The sequence below is a fragment of the Pristiophorus japonicus genome, unplaced genomic scaffold (genome assembly GCF_044704955.1).
Source record: "Pristiophorus japonicus isolate sPriJap1 unplaced genomic scaffold, sPriJap1.hap1 HAP1_SCAFFOLD_79, whole genome shotgun sequence".
NCBI lineage: Eukaryota > Metazoa > Chordata > Chondrichthyes > Pristiophoridae > Pristiophorus > Pristiophorus japonicus.
The window spans coordinates 1,977,600-2,003,204 of NW_027254707.1; the positions used below are offsets into that span (position 1 = coordinate 1,977,600).

Consider the following 25,605-nt stretch of genomic DNA (forward strand, 5'->3'; position numbering starts at 1 on the left):
TCAGTCTCGGATACGGAATTTCTCCAAACAGTTGTTGAAGTTATTCTCTGGCATTAATTTGTGAGGAGTTAGGAAATGAGCAACAGGGTTTTGGAGGAGTGCAAGTTTGCGGAGGGTGTAAGAAGGGAGGCCGGCCAGGAGAATGATGGGATATTCAAGTCTAGAGGTAGCAAAGGCAGAGATAAGGTTTTCAGCAATAGATGGTTCACCTGCTTTTGTTCCTCAGTCTGCAACACCTGTTCACTTCCAGCTGCAGACCTTTTTCTGTCACTCCATCATTTACCCGAGATCTAATTATGCGAGACAGAAAATTAGATAAATATTGATAAAGTGACGTGGATTGGGACTCCCTCTGACCTTTCTCCCCAGTCGATCCCCAGGACCAGTGTGTATCTGATTCAATGGGACTCTCTCTGACCTTTCTCCCCAGTCCATCCTCAGGACCAGTGTTTATCTGAGTCAATGGGACTCTCTCTGATCTTTCTCCAGTCCCCCAGGACCAGTGTTTATCTGAGTCAATGGGACTCTCTCTGATCTTTCTCCACAGTCTATCCCCAGGACCAGTGTTTATCTGAGTCAATGGGACTCTCTCTGATCTTTCTCCAGTCCCCCAGGACCAGTGTTTATCTGAGTCAATGGGACTCTCTCTGATCTTTCTCCCCAGTCTATCCCCAGGACCAGTGTTTATCTGAGTCAATGGGACTCTCTCTGACCTTTCTCCCCAGTCTATCCCCAGGACCAGTGTTTATCTGAGTCAATGGGACTCTCTCTGATCTTTCTCCAGTCCCCCAGGACCAGTGTTTATCTGAGTCAATGGGACTCTCTCTGATCTTTCTCCCCAGTCCATCCCCAGGACCAGTGTTTATCTGACTCAATGGGACTCTCTGACCTTTCTCCGCAGTCTGTCCCCAGGACCAGTGTTTATCTGAGTCAATGGGACTCTCTGACCTTTCTCCCCAGTCTATCCCCAGGACCAGTGTTTATCTGAGTCAATGGGACTCTCTAACCTTTCTCCCCAGACCCCCAGGACCAGAGTGCATCTGAGTCAATGGGACTCCCTGACCTTTCTCCCCAGTCTATCCCCAGGACCAGTGTGTATCTGAGTCAATGGGACTCTCTCTGATCTTTCTCACCGGACCCCCAGGACCAGTGTTTATCTGAGTCAATGGGACTCTCTCTGATCTTTCTCCCCAGTCTATCCCCAGGACCAGTGTTTATCTGATTCAATGGGACTCTCTCTGACCTTTCTCCCCAGTCAACCCCAGGACCAGTGTTTATCTGAGTCAATGGGACTCTCTCTGACCTTTCTCCCCAGTCTATTCCCAGGACCAGTGTTTATCTGAGTCAATGGGACTCTCTGACCTTTCTCCCCAGTCTATCCCCAGGACCAGTGTTTATCTGAGTCAATGGGACTCTCTCTGACCTCTCTCCCCAGACCCCCAGGACCAGAGTGTATCTGAGTCAATGGGACTCTCTCTGACCTTTCTCCCCAGTCTATCCCCAGGACCAGTATGTATCTGAGTCAATGGGACTCTCTCTGACCTTTCTCCCCAGTCTATCCCCACGGACCAGGGTGTATCTGAATCAATGGGACTCTCTCTTACCTTTCGCCCCTATCGATGTATGAAAGCTCTTTGAATCAATAGTTTTCTCTCACAATCCTGGGCTGGTTCACCTGGTGTTGTTCCTCAGTCTACAATCCCTGTTAGGTCCACAGCTGGAATTTTCTCAAGCACTCCAACATTCACCGGGACATCTAATCAGGACAGAAAATGAGAACAATATTATCGGTGTGAAATAGAGTGCGATGTTAACCTACCTTGTAGTTACTGGTCGAAACAAAACATTCAAGTAAAAATAATTCCATATTCCGCGGTTAGAGACTCCTCATATACTGGCCGTGCATTTTCCAGGAGTAGGTCACATATTAAAGATAGAAACATAGAAAATAGGTGCAGGAGCAGGCCATTCGGCCGTACTAGTCTGCACAGCCATTCAATAAGATCATGGCTGATCATTGAACCAGAGTACCCCACCCCTGCCTTCTCTCCATACCCCTTTATCCCTTTAGCCCTAAGGGCCACATGTAACTCCCTTTTGAAGATATTTAGTGAACTGGCCTCAACAACTCTCTGTGGTAGAGAATTCCACAGGTTCAACACTCTCTGGGTGAAAAAGTTTATCTTCATCTCGGTCCTAAATGGCTTACCCCTTATCCTTAGACTATGTCCCCTGGTTCTGGACTTCCCCAACATCGGGAACATTCTTCCTGAATCTACCCTGTCCAATCCCATCAGAATTTTATGTTTCTATGAGATCGCCTCTCATTCTTCAAAATGCCAGTGAGGATAAGCCTAGCCAATCCAGTCATTCCTCATATGTCAGTCCTGCCATCCCCGGACTCAGTCTGGTGAACCTTCGCTGCACTCCCTCAATAGCAAGAATGACCTTCCTCAGATTAGGAGACTAAAACTGATCACAATATTCCAGGTGTGGTCTCACCAAGGCCCTGTACAACTGCAGTAAGACCTCCCTGCTCCTATACTCAAATCCTCTCGCTATGAAGGCCAGCATGCTTTCTCCGCTATCTACAATCACTGCCCATTCCTTTATATTCCTGGCTGAGCCCAGCCAGGACACACCCGCCCAGTCTCCACCTGCCTGCCTGTCCCTCGTGTTTTGCTTTCTCTCAGTGACACCTCAGGCAGAGAAAGAGCTGACAGACAATATATTCAGCTCAGACACTCAGCAACTTCCCTGGAGCGTTGACCAGCTTTCATGACACTGATTAACAAGGGGTTTCTCCCTCGCCCTCCCACTGTCTGGGGCTCTCTCTGTGTCCGGAGAGACAACAATGGACATCCAACTCGCTCTCAATTCCTGTCTGAGAGAGGGACCGCTCACTGTGTGTGAGGTCAGGGCCCCGCCCACACAACGCGAGGGACATGGCCCCGCCCACCATGTGAGGGGTCAGGGCCCCGCCCACATAGCCCCTGAGCCCAGCAGCGGGAATGCTGCAATGTGAGAGAATAAAGAGAGAAGGTGCTGGGAACAGTCAGCCTGAGAGCTCAGGCAGTGTGTGTGGGGGGAGAGAGAGAGAATGGAGCTGAGGAAAGATCATTGTCATTGGCCTGACATTCAGGGCCACGGGCCTTTACCTGCTGCTGGGGGCAGTGCAGCTGAAAGATTGAGTGACAATATACAGCACTGTTTCCTGACACAACATGTTAATGCAGTAACTGGGGAAAACCAGAGATTGGATCCGGTGTTTATTAGTGAGCCTGACCTGGGATCAGGCCTCCGTGTGGGGAACATCTGGGCAACACTGATCACATTATACCGTCCCGATTGGCCGGGAGAACCAAAGGGACTGAGACCCTGCGACACCGACCGCATTTCAGGGCAAACTTCTCCAAACTGGCAGAGGATTGTAACAGGTAAATTGGTCAACCCTCCTCGGTGGTGATGTGACCGATGTTGGATATAAATGGAAAGGTTTTAAGAACAAGTTTAAAAATGTGATTAACAAACGTAGTCAAAATTAAAAGACAGAAATGTGGTAAGAAAAAGCCGAGGTGGCCGACTGGCTCTGTACAAAGATGTAAACAGAAAAGTTTCCATAAATTAAATAATTTAACCTTAAATAAATAGGGGGAATACAAGGAACAACTAAAGAAAACGAAGGCTGCTGTTCAATCAGGAAAAAGTCTCTTGGAATAAAAGGATTGTAGAAAACTGGCCGTCATGGGCAGAGCTTTTTCAGTTATGTGCAGAGTCTGAGAACAATCAAAGTCTGTATTGCGCCACTTTAGGGTGTTCAAGGACAGGTTACACAGGACTCACTGAGTATGGTGGGAATATTAGTGAGTACTTTGCATCAGTCTTCACCCTTTAACATCATCTCAAATATTAGAATTTACTAACAATACTTTTATCAGTAACATTAACATAGATAAGCATATTGTTTTAGAAAACATTCAGAACTTAAAAAGAGATAGAGCAGCCGAACTGGAGGATATCCATCCAAGGGTCCACCGGGAGATGGGACCTGTGCTGTGTGAGGGTCCTCCGGGAGATGGGACATGTGCTGTGTGAGGGTCCTCTGGGTGATGGGACTTGTGTTGTGCGAGCCCCTGGCATGTATGTTTAATAGCTCACTCTGAAATAGTTCCTACAGATTGGAAGGATGCTAATGAAGTCCACATTTTAATAAAAATGTGACAAGGCAGACCCGGGTAACCAGAGGCCCATCAGATTAATATCAGTAATAGGTAAGATGATTGAAAGAATCATAAGGGATGCAATATATGAATACTTGGATCGGGAGGGACATATTAGGGACACCACAACCCATTATAAAGAGTTCATGTCTCACAACTCGAATTATATTTTTTGTCTACTTAGATTTCCAAAAACCTTTTGACAAGGTACCACACAAGAGGCTTCTCTATAAGATCGGAGCCTCTGGTACTGATAATATATTGAGCTGGATACAGAACTGGCCGGCAGGATGTAGGTAAAGAGCAGTTTTTGATGGATTTGGATCTGTTTGGAGACCAGTCACCAGTGGTGTCCTGCAGGGATCAGTTTTGGGACTGTTGCTTTTCCCTATTTTTATTAATGATCTGAATTTTGGGGTTGGGGCACAATTTTGAAATGATACAAAGATCTGTGCAAGTGCTCGAACTGTAGAAGAGGCTCGTCTGATTCAGGCAGATCTTGAAGTGTTGGGACACTGGCCTCATGACTGGAAAATTATGTATAACTTAGATAAGTTCAGTGTTATGCATTTGGGCAGGGCAAATGCTCAACATTCATACACCCCCCAGGGAAAGGCATTAAAGATGGTGGAGAGAGAAAGAGATTTCAACATTCTAGTGAATACATCCTTAAAGGTACACGAGCAATGCAGTGTAGCGACAGTTAGAGCAAATAGGGTGTTGGAGTATATCCATAGGACAATTCAGTATAAGACGAGGAGTACTGTTTTGTCCGAGTACAAGACCTTAGTCAGGCCACACTTGGAATACTGTGTCCAGTTTTGGTCTCCTCACATGGTGGGTGATATTGAGGTTCTGGAAAGGGTCACTCGACGAGAAACATAGAAACATAGAAAATAGGTGCAGGAGCAGGCCATTCAGCCCTTCTAGCCTGCACCGCCATTCAATGAGTTCATGGCTGAACATGAAACTTCAGTACCCCATTCCTGCTTTCTCGCCATAACCCTTGATCCCCCGAGTAGTAAGGACTTCATCTAACTCCCTTTTGAATATATTTAGTGAATTGGTCTCAACTACTTTCTGTGGTAGAGAATTCCACAGGTTCACCACTCTATGGGTGAAGAAGTTTCTCCTCATCTCGGTCCTAAATGGCTTATCCCTTATCCTCAGACTGTGACCCCTGGTTCTGGGCTTCCCCAACATTGGAAACATTCTTCCTGCATCGAACCTGTCTAAACCCATCAGAATTTTAAACGTTTCTATGAGGTCCCCTCTCATTCTTCTGAACTCCAGTGAATACAAGCCCAGTTGATCCAGTCTTTCTTGATATGTCAGTCCCGCCATCCCGGAAATCAGTCTGGTGAATCTTCGCTGCACTCCCTCAATAGCAAGAATGTCCTTCCTCAAGTTAGGAGACCAAAACTGTACACAATACTCCAGGTGTGGCCTCACCAAGGCCCTGTACAACTGTAGCAATAACTCCCTGCCCCTTTATTCAAATCCCCTCGCTATGAAGGCCAACATGCCATTTGCTTTCTTAACCGCCTGCTGTACCTGCATGCTAACCTTCAATGACTGATGTACCATGACAGCCAGGTCTCGTTGCACCTTCCCTTTTCCTAATCTGTCACCATTCAGATAATAGTCTGTCTCTCTCTTTTTACCAGCAAAGTGGATAACCTCACATTTATCCACATTATACTTCATCTGCCATGCATTTGTCCACTCACCTAACCTATCCAAGTCACTCTGCAGCCTAATAGCATCCTCCTCGCAGCTCACACTGCCACCCAACTTAGTGTCATCCGCAAATTTGGAGATACTTCATTTAATCCCCTCGTCTAAATCATTAATGTACAATGTAAACAGCTGGGGCCCCAGCACAGAACCTTGCGGCACCCCACTAGTCACTGCCTGCCATTCTGAAAAGTACCCGTTTACTCCTACTCTTTGCTTCCTGTCTGACAACCAGTTCTCAATCCACGTCGGCACACTACCCCCAATCCCATGTGCTTTAACTTTGCACATTAATCTCTTGTGTGAGACCTTGTCGAAAGCCTTCTTAAAATCCAAATATACCACATCAACTGGTTCTCCTTTGTCCACTTTACTGGAAACATCCTCAAACAATTCCAGAAGATTTGTCAAGCATGATTTCCCTTTCACAAATCCATGCTGACTTGGACCCATCATGTCACCATTTTCCAGATGCACTGCTATGACATCCTTAATAATTGATTCCATCATTTTACCCACTACTGAGGTCAGGCTGACCGGTCTATAATTGCATGTTTTCTCTCTCCCTCCTTTTTTAAAAAGTGGGGCTACATTGGCTACCCTCCACTCCATAGGAACTGATCCAGAGTCAATGGAATGTTGGAAAATGACTGTCAATGCATCCGCTATTTCCAAGGCCACCTCCTTAAGTACTCTGGGATGCAGTCCATCAGGCCCTGGGGATTTATCGGCCTTCAATCCCATCAATTTCCCCAACACAATTTCCCGACTAATAAATATTTCGCTCAGTTCCCCCTCCTTACTTGACCCTCTGACCACTTTTATATCCGGAAGGTTGTTTGTATCCTCCTTAGTTATTACCGAACCAAAGTACTTGTTCAATTGGTCTGCCATTTCTTTGTTCCCCGTTATGACTTCCCCTGATTCTGACTGCAGGGGACCTACGTTTGTCTCTACTAACTTTTTTCTCTTTACATACCTATAGAAACTTTTGCAATCCGCCTTAATGTTCCCTGCAAGCTTCTTCTTGTACTCCATTTTCCCTGCTCTAATCAAACCCTTTGTCCTCCTCTGCTGAGTTCTAAATTTCTCCCAGTCCCCAGGTTCGCTGCTATTTCTGGCCAATTTGTATGCCACTTCCTTGGCTTTAATACTATCCCTGATTTCCCTCGATAGCCACGGTTGAGCCACCTTCCCTTTTTTATTTTTACGCCAGACAGGAATGTACAATTGTTGTAATTCATCCATGCGGTCTCTAAATGTCTGCCATTGCCCATCCACAGTCAACTCCTTAAGTATCATTCGCCAATCTATCCTAGCCAATTCGCGCCTCATACCTTCAAAGTTACCCTTCTTTAAGTTCTGGACCATGGTCTCTGAATTTACTGTTTCATTCTCCATCCTAATGCAGAATTCCACCATATTATGGTCACTCTTCCCCAAGGGGCCTCGCACAATGAGATTGCTAATTAATCCTCTCTCATTACACAACACCCAGTCTAAGATGGCCTCCCCCCAAGTTGGTTCCTCAACATATTGGTCTAGAAAACCATCCCTTATGCACTCGAGGAAATCCTCCTCCACCGTATTGCTTCCAGTTTGGCTAGTGCAATCTATGTGCATATTAAAGTCACCCATTATAACTGCTGCACCTTTATTGCATGCACCCCTAATTTCCTGTTTGATGCCCTCCCCAACATCCCTATTACTGTTTGGTGGTCTGTACACAACTCCTCCTAACGTTTTTTGCCCTTTGGTGTTCTGCAGCTCTACCCATATAGATTCCACATCATCCAAGCTAATGTCTTTCCTAACTATTGCATTCATCTCTTTAACCAGCAATGCTACCCCACCTCCTTTTCCTTTTATTCTATCCTTCCTGACTGTTGAATACCCCTGAATGTTGAGTTCCCAGCCCTGATCATCCTGGAGCCACGTCTCCGTAATCCCAATCACATCAAATTTGTTCACATCTATTTGCACAGTTAATTCATCCAGCTTATTGCGGATACTCCTTGCATTAAGACACAAAGCCTTCAGGCTTGTTTTTTTAACACCCTTTGTCCTTTTAGAATTTTGCTGTACAGTGGCCCTTTTTGTTCTTTGCCTTGGGTTTCTCTGCCCTCCACTTTTCCTCATCTCCTTTCTGTCTTTTGCTTTTGCCTCCTTTTTGTTTCCCTCTGTCTCCCTGCATTGGTTCCCATCCCCCTGCCATATTAGTTTAACTCCTCCACAACAGCACTAGCAAACACTCCCACTAGGACATTGGTTCCGGTCCTGCCCAGGTGCACTCAGCCTGTTCTCAATGGGCCTCTGGGTTACACAATGCCTGATCTCACTGCGTCCAGTGTGTAAACCGTGGCCCAGTGAGATCAGACAGTATGGAACCCAGGGGCCCAGTGAGAACAGAACGTTTGTAATCCGGAGGCCCAGTGAGTTCAGACAGTGATCTGGGTAAAACAAATTGTCCTAGGTTTTTTTTTAAATCTGTATTTTTGCCTCTCCCAGGAGATCACATGGACTCGGGTGGAGTGGAGTGTATACGCTGTGATATATTGCAATTTTGTGGGACAGGCTTGATGGACCAGATGGTCTTTACCTGTCCGTCATTTTTCGTATGTATTAAAATGCTTCCTCTACACTGTCCCATCGAACACTACCAGGGCAGGTACAGCACGGCTTAGATACAGAATAAATCTCAGGCCCCAAATTAGAGCCCACAGGCCCCGTGCTGACAGGCCAGGGTGAGCGGGGTCACTGGCCGCCATCTTGCACAGGGAGGGATCAGGGCGCATGCGTGGCCATCTTGGTTTGGGAACAGAGAGTGGGCGGGACTTCAGGGTCTCTGTTCCCAACTGGGTCCCAGTGCCCGGGAGATGGAACATTTTGGGCAACACACTTTTCATCATCTTAAAATCAGAGACTGGTTACAACATGGAAGGAGGCCATGCCGGCTACCTGCAAGAGCTTCTACTAATCCCACTCTAGCGACTCTGTCCAGACCCCTCATGATTTTGAACACCTCTGTCAAATCTCTCTCAATCTTCTCTGTTCTGAGAACAACCCCAACTTCTCCAGACTATCCACGTAACTGAAGTCCCTCATCCCTGGAATCATTCTTGTAAAACGTTTCTGCACGCTCTCAAAAGGCCTTTGTATACTTACTAAAATGCGGAAGCCAGAATTGCTCCAGTTCAGTCAACAAGCTCCCCGCTGGAATGGAACTAAACTACAGAAACAGTGGCAACCTGTTCAACCTTCGTCGTCTCCAGACCAGGTCCAAGACCACTCCAATCTCTGTCGTTGAGCTACCGTATGCGGACAATACCTGCGTCTGTGAACATACAGAGGCTGAACGTCAAGTCATAGTCAACGTATTTACTGAGGCGTTCCAAAGCATGGGCCTTACACTAAACATCTGTAAGCCCGAGGTCCTCCACCAGCCTGTCCTCGCCGCACAGCACTCCATCCACCCACCCTCCGCAGTCATCAAAATCTATGGCGTGGCCCTGGACAATGTGGACCATTTCCCATACCTCGGGAACCTCTTATCAACAAGACCAGACATTGACGACAAGATTCAACACCGCATCCAGTGCAGCCTTCAGCCGCTTGAGGAAAAGAGTGTTTGAAGACCACGCCCTCAAATCTACCACTAAGCTCATGGTCTACAGGGCTGTAGTAATACCCACCCTCAGAGACATGGACTATGAACAGTCGACACCTCAAATTGCTGGAGAAATAACATCACCGAGGTCTCCGCAAGATCCTACAAATTCCCTGGGAGGACAGATGCACCAATGTTGGTGTCGTCGGCCAGGCCAACATCCGCAGCATTGATGCACGGACCACATTTGATCATCTCCGCTGCACAGGCCACATTGTTCGCATGCCAGACACGAGATTCCCAAAACAAGCACTCTACTCAGATCTTCTTCACAGCAAACGAGCCAAAGGTGGGCAGAGGAAATGTTACAGGGACACCCTCAAAGCCTCCCTGATAAAGTACAACATCCCCATCGACACCTGGGAATCCCTGGCTAAAGACCGCCCTAAGTGGAGGATGTGCATACGGGAGGGCGTTGATCACCTCGAGTCTCATCGTCGAGAGCATGCAGAAATCAACCGCAGGCATCAGGAAGAACATGCGGCAAACCTGTCCCACCCACCCCTTCCCTCAACGACTATCTGTCCCACCTGTGACAGGGACTGTGGCTTCGTATTGGACTGTTCAGCCACCTAAGGACTCATTTTTAGAGTGGAAACATGTCTTCCTCGATCCGAGGGACTGCCTATGATGATGATGATGAACCAGAATTGGACACAATACTCCAGTTGAGGCCGAACCAGAGTTTTACGTGGGTTCAACATAATATCCACACTTCTGTACTCGATACCTCTATTCATGAAGCCTAGTGTCCTGTAAATCTTTGTAACCACTTTCTCAACCTGTGCTGCCACCTTCAGTGATTGGTGCACACATACTCCTGGGTCTCTCTGTTCACGCCCCCCTTTACAATTGTACCCTTTAGTTTATATTTCCTCTCCTCTTTCTTCCTCCCAAAATGTATCACTTTTAAACTTTTCTACGTTAAGTTCCACCAGCCTGTCTATGTCTTTCTTAAGTCTATCACCATCCTCCTCACTGTTCACTGTACTTCCAAGTTTTGTGTGAGCTGTAGATTTGGAAATTGTGCCCTGTACACCCAAGTCTAGGTCATTATTATAGATTTAAAAAAGCAGTGGCCCCAATACCGACCCCTGGGGAACACCACTTCCTCCAGTCTGAAAAACAACCGTTCACCACTACACTGTGTGTGTCACTTAGCCACATTCATATCCATGCTGCCACTGTCCCCGTTATTCCATGGGCTTCGATTTTGCTGGTATTGGTAACACGCCTGGGATCATTAAACACAAAACCAAGCCTGTTAATCACTTTCAGCTACTGGACTTAGCATGTGCCCCACAGCATCTCTTCTACCTTCAATATGTGAATAGAGCATCACGCCTGTAAACCTGGTTTAAGTTTATATCCACTCAGCAAATCTGTTTAAGAAAAGCCTGTCAGCCAATGAGACACTGTTAAGGTGCCAGTGTGCTGCTGGTTTGATTGGCATGTTGCCTGTAATGGACTCTGTATTTTGGTCTCTGTATTTAAGGAAGGATAGACCTGCATTGGAGGCAGTTCAGAGAAGGTTCACTAGGTTGTTTCGGAGATGAGGGGATTGACTTATAAAGATAGCTTGAGTAGATTGGGCCTAAACACATTGGAGTTCAGAAGAATGAGGTGATTTTATCAAAATATAAGATAATGAGGGGGCTTGATAGGTGGATGCAGAGAGGATATTTCCACTTACACGGGGAACTAAAACTAGGGGACATCGTCTTAGAATAATGGGCCACCCAATTAAAACTGAGACGAGGAATTTCTTCTCTGAGCGTTGTAAATCTGTGGAATTCTCTGCCAAGGAGAGGTGTGGAGGCTGGGTCTTTGAATATATTTAAGGCGGAGATAGACAGATTTTTGAGCGATAAGAGAGTAAAGGGTTATGGGGAGTGGGCAGGGAAGTGGAACTGAGTCAATGATCAGATCAGCCATGATCTTATTGAATGGCGGAGCAGGCCCGAGGGGCCAAATGGCCTACTCCTGCTACTATTTCTTATGATCTAACTGAACATTTCTCCCAGTCTAACCTTGTCTGTAATGAAATATGTGTCTTTTAATAAGCCTCAAGTCCTTGCTCATGTCTGCTGCAGATTCCAGAGTTGATTGCAGAGATGAGGGGATTGACTTATGGTTGAGTAGGTTGAGTAGGTTTGGCCAATACACATTGGAGTTGAGATGAATGAGATCTGTGTGTGGCCCTGAAGGACTGTGTCCAGGCTGAAGTTCTGATCTCCCCGTAAGATCCTCCCCACAGATTGTCCTTTCTCAGCTCCAGCCAGGTGATGCTAAACACTCAGGTGGGAAAGACAAAAATCCACAGCAATGTGTTGAAAGCAAAACTAATTTATGTGTCTTTATCCCAAATATTAAACTCCAGTCGATTTCAGGAGTTATTAACATCAGTGTTACAGGAGTTATAAACTCCAACTGTCAGAATGATCACGATTCAGTCCGGGATGTGAATAACAGCAGAATCCAACCCCTGCAGTCACTTGTGAACTCGCTGATGTCTCAGCAGGTTGCCTGACAGAGAGAATCCCTTGTCACACTCAGAGCAGGTGAATGGTCTCTCCCCACTGTGAACTCGCTGGTGTCTCAGCAGGTCGGATGATCGAATGAATCCCTTCCCACACACAGAGCACGTGTACCATTTCTCCCCACTGTGAACGGGTCCTTCTGCTTCCATGGTCAAAAGCTGATGATATTCCAGTCCCGATGTACCGAGTGACTCTATCAGATCTTGAGGTGATGTTTGGTTTGAGCTTCCAGTCTACAAATCCTCCCCATTTAACACCCTGTAAAGTGAATTTCAAACAGGAAAAGTGAGTGTGAGAGAGAACCCACAAAAACACAAAGGCAGGTTGTGAAATTGAGCTGAATGAGTCTGTGTGGGGCCGGCACGAGAAAAAAGTGACCATGAAAGCTGCCGGATTGTCGTAAAAACACATCTGGGTCAGTGCTGTCCTTCAGGGAAGGGAACCCACCTCCCTCGACAGACCCACATGGTAAATTGTTGGTCCCACTGGGCCCAGACGTACTGGAGGAGAAACCCAGCAGCTTCTCCCCCTCTCCATCCTGCTCAAACTGGTGAAACAAACAAACCCACACAGGAGGCCAGTGAGTGACTTCCACATCCAGCGCCCACCTGATACAGAGCGGCTGGGAATTGCTGGGCCTGCTCTATAAATGTAAGTTGTTGTTTTCCTGGTGTGGAGGAGGGGCTGGGCCCGGTGGCTCTGACTCAGGGCCCGAGAGCCGCGCTCGGTGTTGCCCAGGGCCCGAGAGCCGCGCTCGGTGTTGCCCGGGGCCCGAGAGCCACGCTCGGTTAAAAAGGAGGCAGACAAAAAGCAGGAAACTATAGACCAGTTACCCGAACATCTGTGGTTGGGAAAATGTTGAAGAGTTCATTCTTAAAGAAGCATTAGCATGACATTTGGAAAAACATAATTCGGCCAGGCAGAGTCAGCATGGATTTATGAAGTGCAAGTTAAGTTTGACAAATTTGCTAGAATTCTTTGAGCATGTAACGAACATAGAAACATAGAAAAATAGGTGCAGGAGTAGGCCATTCGGCCCTTCGAGCCTGCACCACCATTCAATATCATGGCTGATCATTCCTTCAGTACCCCTTTCCTGCTTTCTCTCCATACCTCTTGATCCCCTAAACCGTAAGAGCCATATCTAACTCCCTCTTGAATATATCCAGTGAACTGGCCTCAACAACTCTCTGCGGCAGGGAATTCCACAGGTTAACAACTCTCTTGAGTGAAGAAGTTTCTCCTCATCTCAGTCCTAAATGGCCTACCCCTTATCCTAAATGCAATGATTATTTTCATTTTTGGTGTTATTCAAAACAGGTGGACTTGGAACTTGGAACTTGAAATACACAGCAAATCAAAACTTAAAAAAATTAGAAGAAAATATGCAATAGTAGCCAACTAAATCAGTTCTCGATTAGGCAATGGCATACATCATCAAACTCCTTCTCTGCTTTTACCATGTTGAAAAAAATTCTGAAATGAAATATTTTTGTCCTCAAATATCAGTCTATTTTTAAACAGTATGCGAAAGTTATAATTTTATCTCATCTCAAAATCACTAATCCATCATTTAGGACCAGGAATGGACATTTGGAAGAAATGCATTTTTTCGATTTTTGTCTTGTACAATACCAAACATTCAGGAATTCATTTTTCACATTTGTTCGGTCATTTTCTCCTCAACACTGTCAGAGGTGCTTTCGATGAATTATGTTCCACTTCACATCATGGGCCAGGGTGGATAAAATGGGTGTGGTGTATTTGGACTTCCAGAAGGCATTTGACAAGGTGCCACATAAAAGGTTACTGCACAAGATAAAAGTTCACGGGGCTGGGGGGAATATATTAGCATGGATAGAGGATTGGGTAACTAACAGACAACAGAGAGTCTGGGTAAATGGTTCATTCTCGGGTTGGCAATCAGTAATGAGTGGGGTGCCGTAGGTATCAGTGCTGGGACCCCAACTATTTACAATCTATATTAACGACTTGGAAGAAGGGACCGAGGGGCCACTGTACAGCAAAATTCTAAAAGGACAAAGTGTGTTAAAAAAACAAGCCTGAAGGCTTTGTGTCTTAATGCAAGGAGTATCCATAATAATGTGGATGAATTAACTGTGCAAATAGATGTTAACAGATATGATGTGATTGGGATTACAGAGACGTGGCTCCAGGATGATCAGGGCTGGGAACTCAACATCCAGGGGTATGCAACATTCAGGAAGGATAGAATAAAAGGAAAAGGAGGTGGGTTAGCATTGCTGGTTAAAGAGGAGATTAATGCAACAGTTATGAAGGTCATCAGCTTGGATGATGTGGAATCTATATGGGTAGAGCTGCAGAACAACAAAAGGCAAAAAACTTTAGTGGGTGTTATGTACAGACCTCCAAACAGTAGTAATGATGTTGGGGAGGGCATCAAACAGGAAATTAGGGGTGCATGCAATAAAGGTGCAGCAGTTATAATGGGTGACTTTAATATGCACATAGATTGGGCTAACCAAACTGCAAGCAATACAGTGGAGGAGGATTTCCTGGAGTGCAGAAGGGATGGTTTTCTAGACCAATATGTCAAGGAACCAACTAGGGGGGAGGCCATCTTAGACTGGATGTTGTGTAATGAGAGAGGATTAATTTGGAATCTCGTTGTGCGAGGCCCCTTGGGGAAGAGTGACCATAATATGGTGGAATTCTACATTAGGATGGAGAATGAAACCGTTAATTTAGAGACCATGGTCCAGAACTTAAAGAAGGGTAACTTTGAAGGTATGAGCCGTGGATTGACTAGGATAGATTGGCGAATGATACTTAAGGGGTTGACTGTGGATGGGCAATGGCAGACATTTAGAGACCGCATGGATGAACTACAACAATTGTAGATTCCTGTCTGGCGGAAAAAGAAAAAAAGGGAAGGTGGCTCAACCGTGGCTATCAAGGGAAATCAGGGATAGTATTAAAGCCAAGGAAGTGGCATACAATTTGGCCAGAAATAGAAGAGAACCCGGGGACTGGGAGAAAATTAGAACTCAGCAGAGGAGGACAAAGGGTTTGATTAGGGCAGGAAAAATGGAGTACGAGAAGAAGCTTGCAGGGAACATTAAGGCGGATTGCAAAAGTTTCTGCAGATATGTAAAGAGATAAAGGTTAGTAGAGATAAAGGTTAGTAAAGACAAACGTAGGTCCCCTGCAGTCAGAATCAGGGGAAGTCATAACGGGGAACAAAGAAATGGCACACCAATTGAACAAGTACTTTGGTTCGGTATTCATGAAGGAGGACACAAACAGTCTTCCGGATATAAAAGGGGTCAGAGGGTCTAGTAAGAAGGAGGAACTGAGGGAAATCCTTATTTGTCGGGAAATTGTGTTGGAGAAATTGATGGGATTGAAGGCCGATAAATCCCCAGGGCCTGATGATCTGCATCCCAGAGTACTTAAGGAGGTGGCCCTGGAAATAGCGGATGCATTGACAGTCATTTTCCAACATTCCATAGACTCTGGATCAGTGGAGGGTCGCCAATGTAACACCACTTTTTAAAAAAGGAGGGAGAGAGAAAACAGTGAATTATAGAATGGTCAGCCTGACATCAGTAGTGGGTAAAATGATGGAATCAATTATTAAGGATGTCATAGCAGCGCATTTGGAAAGAGGTGACATGATAGGTCCAAGTCAGCATGGATTTGTGAAAGGGAAATCATGCTTGACAAATCTTCTGGAATTTTTTGAGGATGTTTCCAGTAGAGTGGACAAGGGAGAACCAGTTGATGTGGTATATTTGGACTTTCAGAAGGGTTTCGACAAGGTCCCACACAAGAGATTAATGTGCAAAGGTAAAGCACATGGGATTGGGGATAGTGTGCTGACATGGATTGAGAACTGGTTGTCTGACAGGAAGCAAAGAGTAGGAGTAAATGGGTACATTTCAGAATGGTAGGCAGTGACTAGTGGGGTACTGCAAGGTTCTGTGCTGGGGCCCCAGCTGTTTACACTGTACATTAATGAATTAGAGGGGATTAAATGTAGTATCTCCAAATTTGTGGATGACACTAAGTTGGGTGGCAGTGTGAGCTGCGAGGAGGATGCTATGAGGCTGCAGAGCAACTTGGATAGGTTTGGTGAGTGGGCAAATGCATGGCAGATGAAGTATAATGTGGATAAATGTGAGGTTATCCACTTTGGTGGTAAAAAGAGAGAGACAGACTATTATATGAATGGTGACAGATTAGGAAAAGGGGAGATGCGACGAGACCCGAGTGTCATGGTACATCAGTCATTGAAGGTTGGCATGCAGGTACAGCAGGCGGTTAAGAAAGCAAATGGCATGTTGGCCTTCATAGCGAGGGGATTTGAGTACAGGGGCAGAGAGGTGTTGCTACAGTTGTACAGGGCCTTGGTGAGGCCACACCTGGAGTATTGTGTGCAGTTTTGGTCTCCTAACTTGAGGAAGGACATTCTTGCTATTGAGGGAGTGCAGTGAAGGTTCACCAGACTGATTCCCTGGATTGTGGGACTGACCTATTAAGAAAGACTGGATCAACTGGGCTTGTATTCACTGGAGTTCAGAAGAATGAGAGGGGACCTCATAGAAATGTTTAAAATTCTGATGGGTTTAGACAGGTTAGATGCAGGAAGATTGTTCCCAATGGTGGGGATGTCCAGAACCAGGGGTCACAGTCTAAGGATAAGGGGTAAGCCATTTAGGACTGAGATGAGGAGAAACTTCTTCACCCAGAGAGTGGTGAACCTGTGGAATTCTCTCCCACAGAAAGTTATTGAGGCCAGTTCACTAAATATATTCAAAAAGGAGTTAGATGAAGTCCTTACTACTAGGGGAATCAAGGGGTATGGCAAGAAAGCAGGAATGGGGTACTGAAGTTGCATGTTCAGCCATGAACTCATTGAATGGTGGTGCAGGCTAGAAGGGCCGAATGGCCTACTCCTGCACCTATTTTCTTTGTTTCGATGTAAGTAGCCAAGTTTGCTAATGATACAAAGATGGGAGGAAAAGCAATGTGTGAGGACACAAAAAATCTGCCAAAGGACACAGATAGGCTCAGTAAGTGGGCAATAATTTGGCAGATGGAGTATAATGTTGGAAAGTGTGAAGTGATGCACTATGGCTGAAAAAAATCAAAGATCAAGTTATTATTTGAATGGAGAAAGATTGCAAAGTGCTGCAGTCCAACGGGACTTGGGGGTACTTGTGCATGAAACACAAAAGGTTAGAATGCAGGTACAGCACGTGATCAGGAAGGCCAATGCAATCTTTTCCTTTATTGCAAAGGGGCTGGAGTATAAAAGCAGGGAAGTCTTGCTGCATTTACACAGGGTATTGGTGAGGCCACACCTGGAATACTGCGTGCAGTTTTGTTTTCCATATTTATGAAAGGATATACTTGCTTTGCAGGAAGTTGAGACAAGGTTCAGTTGGTTGATTCCAGAGATGAGGGGCTTGACTTATGAGAAAATGTTGAGGAGGTTGGGCCTCTACTCATTGAATTCAGAAGAATGAATGAAAGGTGATTTCTCGAAACGTATAAGATTATGAGGGGGCTTGACAGCGTAGTCGCAGAGAGGATGTTTTCACTGATAGGGGAGACTAGAACTAGGGGGCATAAACTTAGAATAAGGGCCCCCACATTTAAAACTGAGAGGAGGAGGAATTTTTTTCTCTCAGAGGGTTGTAAACCTGTGGAATTCGCTGCCTCAGAGAGCTGCGTAAGCTGGGACATTGAATATATTTAAGACAGAGATAGACAGTGTCTTAACCGATAAGGGAAGAAGGGGTTATGGGGAGCGGGCAGGGAAGTGGTCCTGAGTCCATGATCGGATCAGCCATGATCATATTAAATGGCGGAGCAGGCTCGAGGGGCCGTATGGCCTACTCCTGATCCTACTTCTTATGTTCTTATTTTCTTATATAGTGGGTGTCTGGTATGGGAGTGTGGATTTGACTCTATCTGGCCACCTCTGGTATGTGGATGAGGGTTTTACTCCGTATGTTAGTTTCTGATACGAGAGGTGGATTTTATCCTGTACATGTCAATTTCTGGTCATTGCCTGTGGGTTTCATTCTGTATCAAAAAGGGCCACATTACAACATAATTCTAAAAGGACAAAGAGTGTAAAAAAAACAAGCCTGAAGGCTCTGAATCTCAAAGCGAGAAGCATTTGTAATAAGGTGGATGAATTAACTGCACAGATAGCTGTTAACGGATATGATGTCATTGGGATTACAGAGACATGGCTTCAGAGTAACCAAAGCTGGGAACATAACATCCAGGGGTATTCAATATTCAGGAAGAATAGCCAGAAAGGAAAAGGAGGTGGGGTAGCGTTAGTGGTTAAAGAGGAGGTTAATGCAATAGTAAGGAAGGACATTGGCTGGGATAATGTGGAATCTATATGGGTAGAGCTGCGAAACACCAAAGGGCAAAAAATGTTAGTTGGGGTTATGTACAGACCACCAAACAGTCGTAGGGAGGTTGCGGATTGCATCAAACAGGAAATTAAGGAAGCGTGCAATAAGGGTACAGCAGTTATCTTGGGTGACTTTAACCTACATATTGATTGGGCTAACCAAACTTGTAGCAATACTGTGGTGGAAAATTTCCTAGAGTGTATAAGGGATGGTTTTCTAGACCAATATGTCGAGGAACCTATGAGAGAGCAGGCCATCCTAGACTGGGTTTTGTGTAACGAGAGAGGATTAATTAGCAATCTGGTCTTGCGTGGCTCCTTGGGGAAGAGTGACCATAACATGGTAGAATTCTTCATTAAGATGGAGAGCAACCCAGTTAACTCAGAGACTAGGGTCCTGAACTTAAAGGAAACTTCGATGGTATGAGGGGTGATTTGGATAGGATAAACTGGCGAATGATACTTAAAGGGTTGACGGTGGATAGGCAATGGCAGACATTTAAAGATCACTTGGATGAATTACAACTATTGTACATCCCTGTCTGGCGTAAAAAATAAAACAGGAACGGTGGCTCAACCGTGGCTAACAAGGGAAATTAGGGACAGGGTTAAATCCAAGGAAGAGGCATAGAAATTGGCCTGAAAAAGCAGCAAACCTGAGGACTGGAAGACATTTAGAATTCAGCAGAGGAGTTTAATTAGGAGAGGGGAAATAGAATATGAGAGTAAGCTTGCAGGGAACATAAAAACTGACTGCAAAAGCTTCTATAGATATGTGAAGAGAAAAAGATTAGTGAAGTCTAATGTCGGCCCCTTGCAGTCAGAATCAGGTGAATTCATAATGGGGAACAAGGAAATGGCAGACCAACTGAACAAATACTTTGGTTCTGTCTTCACTGAGGAAGACACGAATAACCTCCCAAAAATATGAGGGGATCGAGGGTCTAGCGGGAAGGAGGAACTGAGGGAAATCCTTATTAGTCAGGAAATGCTTGGAGGGAAACTGATGGGATTTGAAGGCCAATAAATCCCCAGGATCTGACAGTCTGCATCCGAGAGTAGTTAAAGAAGTGGCCCTAGAAATAATGGATGCATTGGTGGTCATTTTTCAAAATTCCATGGACTTTGGATCAGTTACTATGGATTGGAGGGTAGCAAATTTAACCCCACTTTTTAAAAAAGGAGGGAGAGAGAAAACAGGGAATTATAGACATGTTAGCCTGACATCAGTGGTGGGGAAAATGCTGGAATCAATTATTAAAGATGTAATAGCAGAGCATTTGGAAAGTAGTGACAGGATCGGTCCAAGTCAGCATGGATTTATGAAAGGGAAATCATGCTTGACAAATCTTCTAGAGGTTTTTGAGGATGTAACTAGTAGAGTGGATAAGGGAGAACCAGTGGATTTGGTGTGTTTGGAATTTCAAAAGGCTTTTGACAAGGTCCCACACCAGAGATTAGTGTGCAAAATTAAAGCACATGGGATTGGGTGTAATGTACTGATGTGGAGGCAGAACTGGTTGGCAGACAGGACGCAAAGAGTGGGAATAAACAGATCCTTTTCAGAATGGCAGGCAGTGACTAGTGGGGTGCCACAAGGTTCAGTGCTGGGACCCCAGCTATTTACAATATATATTAATGATTTAGACGATGGAATTGAAAGTATTATCTCCAAGTTTGCAGATGACACTAAGCTGGGTGGCAGTGTGAGCTCTGAGGAGGATGCGAAGAGGCTGCAGGGTGAATTGGACAGGTTAGGTGAGTGGGCAATTGCATGGCAGATGCAGGAAAATGTGGATAAATGTGAGGTTATTCACTTTGGTGGCAAAAACAGGAAGGCAGATTATTACCTGAATGGTGACAGATTAGTAAAAGGGGAGGTTCAAAGATACCTGGGTGTCATGGTACATCAGTCACTGAAGGTAGGCATGCAGGTCCAGCAGGCAGTAAAGAAAGCAACTGGCATTCTGGCCTTCATAGCGAGAGGATTTGAGTGTAGGAGCAGGGAGGTGTTACTGCAGTTGTGCAGGGCCTTGGTGAGACCACACCTTGAGTATGATGTGCAGTTTTGGTCTCTTAATCTGAGCAAGGACTTGCTTGCTATTGAGGGAGTGCAGTGAAGGTTCACCAGGCTAATTTCCAGCATGGCAGGACTGACATATGAAGAAAGACTGGATCGGCTAGGCTTACACTCACTGGAATTTAGAAGAATGAGAGGGGATCTCATAGAAACATATAAAATTGACAGGACTGGACAGGTTAGATGCAGGAAGAATGTTCCTGATTTTGGGAAAGTCCTGAACCAGGGGTCACAGTCTAAGGATAAGGGGTAAGTCATGTCGGACTGAAATGAGGAGAAACTTTTTCACCCAGAGAGTGGTAAACCTGTGCAATTCTCTATCACAGAAAGTTGTGGAGTCCAGTTCGTTGGATATATTCAAGAGGGAGTTAGATGTGGCCCTTACGGCTAAGGGGATCAAGGGATAGGGAGAGAAAGCGGGAGCGGGGTACTGAAGTTGCATGATCAACCATGATTATATTGAATGGCGGTGCAGGCTCGAAGGGCCAAATGACCTGCTCCTGCACCTATTTTCTATGTTTCTTTCCATCCTTGGTGTGTGATGTGAATTTTGCGCTGTATCTATCCATCTGTTATGTGAATGTGAGCTCCACTCCATACCCGTCATTCTCCAGTATGTTAGTATTGTTTTACTGTGTACCACCAATTCCTGATCGAGTATTCGTTTTACTTTTTAACTGTCAATTATTGTTATGGAGGTGAGTGTTTATGTTGACTCGGTTGGTCTCTGGTAAATGAGTCTGAGTTTTACTCTATATCTATCTGTCTCTGCTATGAGTGTGGTCCTTGCTCTGTATCTCTCCATTTCTGTTATGGGAATCTGGGTTTTATTCTGTACCTGTCACGTTCTGACATGTGATTGTGGGCCTCACTCTATAACTGCCAGTTTCTGCTTAATTGTGAGTGGACTTTCCTTTGCACCTGTCAGTTTCTGGAATGAAAGAGAGACTTCACCCTGTACCTGTCAATTACTGGTTCATGAGTCTGGGCATGTCACTGTATGTTATGGGAATATGGATTGTAATATGTCAGCCTCTGATATGTGAGTGTGGGTTTTATACTGTATCACTCAGTCGCTCATATGTGAGTGTGGTTTTTATACCGTATCACTCAGTCTCTGATATTCAAGTGTGTGTATTTTTCTGTAACTGTCAGGTTTTGTTGTGTGTTCAGGTATAATCTGTGCTTCTCAGTTTCTGCTATGTTCGACTGTACCTATTTGTTCCTGCTACTTGATTGTGTTTTAGACAGTACCTGTCAGTTCCTGCTATGTGAGTGTGGAATTTACTATGTATCAGCTAATCTCTAGTATGTGAACGTGAGAATTAATTTTACTTTTAACCTGTATTTCTCTGATATGTGAATAAAGATTTTGCCTTCTCTGTCATTTTTTCTGATGTGTGTGTGTGGGTTTTACTCTGCCCCTATCAGTTTCTGAGATGCAAGTAACAATTTTACTTACTGCCTTTCAGTTTTCCGACATGTGCACATGGGATTTACACTTTACCTGTCAATCTCTGGTATGCAAGTGGGGATTTTATTCTGTTACTGTCACTTTCATATATGTGGGTGTGTGTATCTGTCAGTCTATGCTACGGGAATGTGGGTTTTATTTTGCACCTGTCATCTTCTGGTATGTTCGGGGGGTTTAAATACTGAATCCGTCAGATTCTGAAACATGAATATGGCTTTTGCTCTGTAACCATCAGCTTCTGATATGCGAGTGTGGTTTATACATTCCATTGGACATTTTTTCTGATAGATGATTGTCTTTTATTCTCTACCTGCCAGTTTCTGGCAAGTGAGTGTGTGTGTTTAATGTACCTGTCAGTGTGATCTGTTTCAATGGTGAAACAGCATGTGATTCTACTGCTCCATGTGGCTGTAAGATTCACAATGTAACTCTGCCACTTCGGATCACTGTGGGACTGACAGCTTCTGCTGCCTGTGACAATAGGATTGAGGCCAGTTCTGAGTCTCTGCGCTCTGTGAGTGATAATCTACTTACTGTGTGTGAGAAGGAGCTGCCTGCACTGTTCATTGTGTTCCGGGTGGAGGAAAGCTCACATTTGTTCTGGCTGGTTGAAGAATTTTGCTCTGAGAATAATAATACGAGAACATTATTAGTTCTAAGAGATGGATGCGGGGGAGAATATGAGGGAGCGACAATGTATCTCTCAACCACCAGCAACATGGTTCTGGAGAACTCAGCTCACCGAAACAATATAACTTGTCTTTAAAATATCTTCTCCCACACTCCTCTCCTGGTGCCTGCAATAGATGCACTTTGCGAAACTCCCCACATCCTCACTGACAGGTGTGTTTCCACTTCTCACTGTCCAAGAACTACAGACACGGTGAGATTGGAACTGAATCAGGAACATTCACGACTGGTTTAGGGAAAGAAAGCAGCAATGATTTGAAAGAGCGACTGGTTTACTTTTTCTGTTACCTTACACTGTCCACACACAGCCCGAGAATGGGCTCCCCCTTCCCCCACTCACATCATGTTCCGGAACTTGTTCCTGATCCACTCTGCCCCTTACACACAGCCCCCGAGGGAACTAAACCAGGAACGTTCACTCCTGGTTTGGAGAGAGAAAGCAGCAGATTGTAAACAGCAGATTCTGACCATTCTGTCTCCCTTACCCTGGACACACACTGTCCACACACAGCCCGAGAATGGCCTCTCCCTTCCCCCACTCACACCACGCACTGACACTGATTCTTGGTCCACTCTGCCTCTTACACACAGCCCCCGACTCCCCCTGAACTCCCCCCGGACTCAATGCCGATCTCTGAGCCCATCTGCGGACACACTCCCAAAGCGCTGCTCTGCTGTAAGGAGGCTACTGCTCGCTGCCTTACCCTGGGGCCGCGGTGCCTCCATTCCTGGCTGTTTTAAACCATCTTCTTCTGCTCACTGAGTGAATGGCGATCACAGGCAGGGCTGGGGGAGGGGAGGGCACATGTGCTCTTCTGCTCATTGGGAACGACAGAGGGTGGGGGCTGAACCGCGCATGCGCAGCTCTCTGCAATAATTCAATCTGTAAAAATCAAAGTGCACTTTTCCCAATTTACTTTTATCAGAATCTGAGCAAAGGAACTGGGCCTGGGGGGAAAGGACAGAGAATGATTAAAGCTGCAAGCCTTGTCCCTTGGAGATGCTCAATTTGGGATCATTCCGTGCAGGGTGTTTCTCTCCCTGAGCCCGTCTTCACAAAGCAATTCTGCAGAAACATCAGAGGGACGAGGGAGTGGGAGTGTTTGCTGGGACCGTGCCGTAGTTAATATCTGACAGAAACAGTCCAAGATTAGTTTAATTACAGTAAAACAGTCAGTCACTGAGAGTAATACCAAAGTGGATAATCAAGGGGCTATAGTGAGGGAAGAACTTAATACAATAACGATTCATAATGAAGTAGTACTCGGTAAAATAATGGGACTAAAGGCAGACAAGTCACCTTGCCCTGATGGTTTACATCGTAGGATCTTAAGAGAAGTGGCTGCAGAGATAGTGGACACATTAGTTGTAATCTACCAAAATTCCCTGGATTCTGGGGCCGTCCCAACAGATTGGAAAACCGAAAGTGTAACGCCTATATTTAAAAAAGGAGGCAGACAAAAAGCAGGAAACTAAAGACCAGTTAGCCTAACATCTGTCATTGGGAAAGTGCTGGAGACCATTATTAAGGAAGCAGTAGTGGGACATTTGGAAAAGCTTGATTCAATCAAGCAGAGTCAGTATGGCTTCATGAAAGGGAAATCATGTTTGACAAATTTGCTGAAGTTCTTTGAGGATATAATGAGTAGGATGGATAAGGCGGAACCAGTGGATGTGGTGTATTTAGATTCCCAGAAGGCATTTGATAAGGTGGGACATAAAAGGTTACTGCACAAGATAAAAGCTCACTGGGTTGGGAGCAGTATATTAGCATGGATAAAGGATAGGCTAACTAACAGAAAACAGAGAGTCTGGATAAATGGGTCTTTTTCTGGTTGGCAAATGGTGACTAGTGGGGTGCCGCAGGAATCGGTGCTGGGTCCTCAACTATTTAAAATCTATATGAATGACTTGGATAAAAGAACCGAGTGTAATATAGCCAAGTTTGCTGATGATACAAAGATGGGTGGGAAAGCAAATTGAGGACAAACAAAATTTGCAAAGGGATATAGACAGGGTAAATGAGTGGGCAAAAATTTGTCAGATGGAGTATAATATGGGAAAATGTGAGGTTATCCACGTTGGCAGAAATAATAGAAAAGCAAATTATAATTTAAATGGAGAAAAATTGCAAAGTGCTACAGGACAGAGAGACCTGAGGGTGTTTGTGCATAAAACACAAAAAGTTAGTCTGCAGATTCAGGAAGTAGTCAGGAAGGTAAATGTAATGTTGGCCTTTATTGTCAGGGGGATAGAATAAAAAGCAGAGAAGTCCTGCTCCAAGTGTGCAGGGTATTGGTGGGACCACACCTGGAATACTGTGTGTTTAAGCAGAGAAGTCCTGCTCCAAGTGTACAGGGTGTTGGTGAGACCACACCTGGAACACTGTGTGTTTAAGGAAGGATATACTTACACTGGAGGCTGTTCAGAGGTTGATTCCGGCGAGGAGGGGGTTCTCTGATGAGGACAGGTTGAGCAGGTTGGGACGATACACTTTGGAGATCAGAACAATGAGAGAAATCCGAGGTGTGAGAATAAATAACTCAGCTCTTACTTTACCAAGATGGCCGCGCATGCGCTTTGTTGCTCACTGAACCAAGATGGCGGAGGACTGACCCTGCCTTCCTATACAAAGGTGGCCGCCGTTACCCTGGGCCTTTGACCGGGAGAAAGCCTCGAGGCTGCAGCCGCCGATATTCCGGTTGTTATTCCGGGCTTCCGGCGGGCACCAGGTTGTTTCTGAAGCCTCCCCGGCTCCCCGCTGGTCCTTTACTCC

At 45.3% G+C, this 25,605-nt stretch overlaps 1 long non-coding RNA gene across 2 annotated transcripts; it reads right to left on the minus strand.

Moving 5' to 3' along the window:
* Positions 1 to 1,659: 1,659 nt before the first annotated feature.
* Positions 1,660 to 25,360, minus strand: LOC139256880 (uncharacterized). Of its 2 annotated transcripts, none has more exons than XR_011592208.1 (3): positions 25,243 to 25,360; positions 22,674 to 22,762; positions 1,660 to 1,756 (listed from the first exon to the last, which is right to left on the minus strand). It is a non-coding gene; the product is annotated as an uncharacterized lncRNA (long non-coding RNA). The 2 variants fall into 2 exon arrangements; XR_011592209.1 differs by lacking the exon at positions 1,660 to 1,756 and adding an exon at positions 11,955 to 12,422.
* Positions 25,361 to 25,605: the final 245 nt, after the last annotated feature.